This window comes from Mastomys coucha, unplaced genomic scaffold, assembly GCF_008632895.1.
Source record: "Mastomys coucha isolate ucsf_1 unplaced genomic scaffold, UCSF_Mcou_1 pScaffold15, whole genome shotgun sequence".
NCBI classification, from domain to species: domain Eukaryota; kingdom Metazoa; phylum Chordata; class Mammalia; order Rodentia; family Muridae; genus Mastomys; species Mastomys coucha.
Genome location: NW_022196897.1, coordinates 18,534,765 through 18,538,690, shown reverse-complemented (window position 1 = coordinate 18,538,690; position 3,926 = coordinate 18,534,765). Strand labels below are relative to the sequence as shown.

The window sequence follows — 3,926 nt, the reverse complement described above, 5'->3', positions numbered from 1 at the left end:
GGGGGGAGCGGGGGGGGTGTGGACTGTAGGAACCATGGGAAAGTCCAGGCCATCTCAGAGGTCTGCCAGAGGTCCAGGAAGCCCTGACATCCCTTTTGCCGCAGTGAGAGGAAGCTGGCGATGCTGGAGAGTCACACTTGGTGCTGAAGCAGGGAAAGAAAGCAGTTTAAACCCAGAGCAAGCTCAGCTCTGCTCTAATGAGCAGGCAGAGGCAGTGCAGCAGCAGGGTAGGAAAGGAGCTGCCGGATGTGGGGGTTGGGGGTGGGATAGGGGGGTGGCAGGGCAGGGAGCTCAGCCAGACCTCCTTGTCTGGCCATCCTGGGCCTCACCTGTCCTTAGGGACTCCAGTGAGTGTTTCCAAGTGAGGGCCAAAGGCAGAATTTCTGGGCTGCTTCTGGAGGTCACACCAGTGACTCCCATGGGAGACTGCACCCCAGTCCCTGTGAGAGAGTACTGGAGATTGCTCCGGGTCCTGCCAGGAGGTCCTACAGCCTTCTCTTTGCTGGGGATCAGGTGAGGCCCAGCTGAAGCACCTACAGGGACAGCCAAGGCTGGCACCCCGCCTGCCACCCACTTGGTCATGTCCCTCCTCACCCCCCCACTTGGCTCCAGCTCCTGGCCCAGCCCATGTTGACACTGCATAGAGGATGCTACTACTAGTGTTTCTGGCATCTCCTTGCTGAATCCCAAGTGTTGGGCTGAAAAATCTAGGCTGGGTGACCTTGAGCAAGTAGCTTGCCCTCTCTGAGCCTCAGATTCCTTCCTTTTCTGGATATAGATGCCTGTCCAACATGCCTGGAAACTGGGCAGCTAGTAGACCACAAGCAAAGCTCTGGTCTGCCATTTAGAATGACGTCTAACTTCTTCCAGAAGTTTCCAGCGTCTCCTATCAGGCAGTACTCCTGGGAGCTCCATCCAGGTCTCTGAATGTCCAGGGAAGGATGAGCTTCATTTGCAGCATGTGTGGGCATGTGCATGTGCGTGCACGTGTGCTCGTATGAGTGTGTATTTGAGGGTGTTTGCATTTTAAAGGAGTCAGGCTACTCTTCAGTCACAGGCTGGCGGCTGCTGATGGGAAGGGAGTTTAGAAGGGAACATGCAAGCCAGAGGAAGCTGGTAGCTGAGCATGCTGGTGTGGAGAAAGCTGGGAGCCTGGTGTCTTAGGGCCAGTAGACCTGCAGCTCACTCGCTTCCCTGGGGTCAGGGACAGTAGGCAGTGAGTGAAGGAAGGGACAGGGAGAGAGAGGAGTCACAGTGGGCCTGGGAGAGGCCTGTGATGGAAGGAGCCTCTGTCTCCCTGCTGTTGGAGGAACTGGGGTGGTGTCCAGAGTGAGTCCACAGTCTCCTTGCCTGGCTTGGATGTCCCTGCTCTTTGAGGTAGGGGTTCCTTTGAGCTCACACCAAACAAGACTTAAGTTAGTTTAGTTTAGTGTGTGTGTGTGTGTGTGTGTGTGTGTGTGTGTGTGTGTGTGTGGTGTTGCATTCATGGGTGTGCACATGCCTTGTTACATGAGAGGAGGTCAGAAATAACTTTTGGAAGTTGTTTTTCTGCTTCTACCATGTGGGATTGAACTCAGGTCTGCAGAGTTGGCAACAAGCGCCTTTCTTGGCTGAGCCATCTCCGTAGCCCCGGGTTCTTATTTTTTACAGTGATCACGGGTTCTGTCACCCACACAACCACTTTTCTCTTTTTCATAGAAGCTGCTGGAGGCTGTGGTTCCTGGGAGCTGAACTGCAGCCTAGTGGTGGAATTCATCTAGCACTGTGAGGTCCTATATTTGATCTCCAGCACTGGGGTGGGGGCGGGGAGCAGAGCTGAAAAGAGAAGGGAGTGAGTGAGTGAGGGAGGGAGGGAGGGAGGGAGGGAGGGAACTAGGTAGAGCAATGTACATTTGTCATCCCAGAACTAGGATCAGGAGTTCAAGGTCAGCCAGGGATTCAAAGGAAGTTCAAGTCCAGCCTGAACTACATTACATCCTGTCTCAAAACAAACCTGTTGGCTGGTCTTATGTCAACTTGACACAGCTAAAGTCATCTGAGAGGAGGGAGCTTCAGTTAAGAAAATGCCTCTACAAGATTGGCTGTAGGCAAGTCTGTGGGGGATTTTCTTAATTAGTGACTGATGGGAGAGGGTCCAGGCCATTGTGGATGTTGCTATCCCTGGGCTGGTGGTCTTAGGTACTGTGGGAAAACAGGCTGAGCAAGCGATGAGGAGCAAGCCAGTAAGCAGCATCCCTCAGTGACTTCTGCAGCAGCTCCTGCCTCCAGGTTCCTGTCCTGACTTCCTTCGATGATGAATAGTGATATGGAAGTGGAAGTCAAACAAGGTCTTTTCCTCCCCAACTTACTTTTTGGTCATTGTGTTTCATCTCAGCAAAAGAAACCCTAACTAAGAGACAAACAAAACCTCAGAAATCTAGGGCCTTAGTTCAGTTAGTGGAGTGCTTCTCCAGCATGCATGATGCCCTAGGTTCTGTCCCCAGCACTATATAAGCCAATAACATCACAGACCTGTAATCCTTTGGAGGCAAAGGCAGGAGGTCATCTCCAGCTACATAGGGAGTTTGCCGGCTGTATGAGATACACAGGCTATCTCAAGAACAATAATAAACACATCCATAAACGCGGAATAAGGTGATGCCTGCATTATGTTGCTATGTACCAGGGGAGTGTCCATGACCAGACCAGACCACCCAGAAGGGGCAAGCAGAGTGTCAATAGTTTCCTGTTCTCCAAGGCTGGATCTGGCTTTTGAATACATTTAACAGGAGAACATGGGGTTTTCAGTTGTATGACAAGTTAGGATTGCAGCTAAGAAGTTGGGGCTCAGGGTGGGACAGCTCTGGCGTCGATGTCATTTCAGGTCCCCCAGACACAGACTGGTGGCTCCTGACAAGCAGAACCAGACCTGCTGTTGAAGAGAGTATGTGCAGTCGTCACCTGGATATCCTCCACAACGTGCTGGACCAGGAACACTCCAATATCTCTTTTGTACACAACCCTGAAAATCTTGTCAGGTCCCTAAGGGAGGCACCTAGCTGCTCATTAAGTTAAAGAATGAGTGAATGAATGAATAAGTGAAGGAAAGAAGAAAGGAACAAATGCTCATCCCAGTTGCTCCCTGCTCTGCCCCTTGCTGATTCTCCACCCTCATCAGAATCTGGAGCGGCCTAACCACTGGGGAGAGCATGATGTGGTGGCGTTCTCCTAACCTGAAGGACAGTGCGAGCCAATCAGCCAATCTTGTGGCTGTTTCCAGGGCCACCTGGCTCTTGACCCTTCTGTCCTGTGTGATCTTCAACAGAACCTTCCCAAATGGGTAGATATCACCCTTTAGCCCTCCCAGGCTGTGCACGTGGAAACGAACCCTGTATCTGTCCTCAGAGTCTCTCCAAATCTTCCCGGGCTGGATCCCCTGAATTGTCTCCTTTAAGGAGAGGGTAGCGCTCCAGTAAGTGCTCTGGGTGGTGAAGTCCCCGCTGGCCTCCAGCTCCTCTTGGGGCTGTGGACACTGCTGCACCTCCCAGAGGTGGAGGTGGCAGCCAGTGACTTGCTGGTGGCTGCAGCAGGAGTGAGCAGGCAGGAAGGACGATGGAGTCCAGGCACGTTCTGATACCAATTAAGGCAACCCTGGCACACAGGGGGCCTGGAACGGCATTTATCAGGCAGCCAGGAGGGGCTTGGCGAGCTGTCCTCTGTTGATAGATTAGACAGCACACAATTAGGTTTCAGACGCTGCTCGCCTCCCCCCCACCCCCCTTCTCCATTCTCTGCAAGGCACAGTGACAGAGCCCTGCTGGGTCCCAGCTCAGCCCCACCCTGAGGAGAAGGACACCTTCCCAAATAGTGAGGGGCCCAACGAGAATCACGAAGGGAGACCTTGCAGGTCCCTCCCTGTCCCTCTCATGGTTTCTACTGGGTCAGGA

General features: G+C 53.0%; 1 long non-coding RNA gene across 1 annotated transcript; it reads right to left on the bottom strand.

Moving 5' to 3' along the window:
• Nucleotides 1-48: 48 nt before the first annotated feature.
• Nucleotides 49-3,643, bottom strand: LOC116091915. Its single transcript, XR_004119105.1, has 3 exons — nucleotides 3,368-3,643; nucleotides 330-440; nucleotides 49-143 (listed from the first exon to the last, which is right to left on the bottom strand). It is a non-coding gene; the product is annotated as an uncharacterized LOC116091915 (long non-coding RNA).
• Nucleotides 3,644-3,926: the final 283 nt, after the last annotated feature.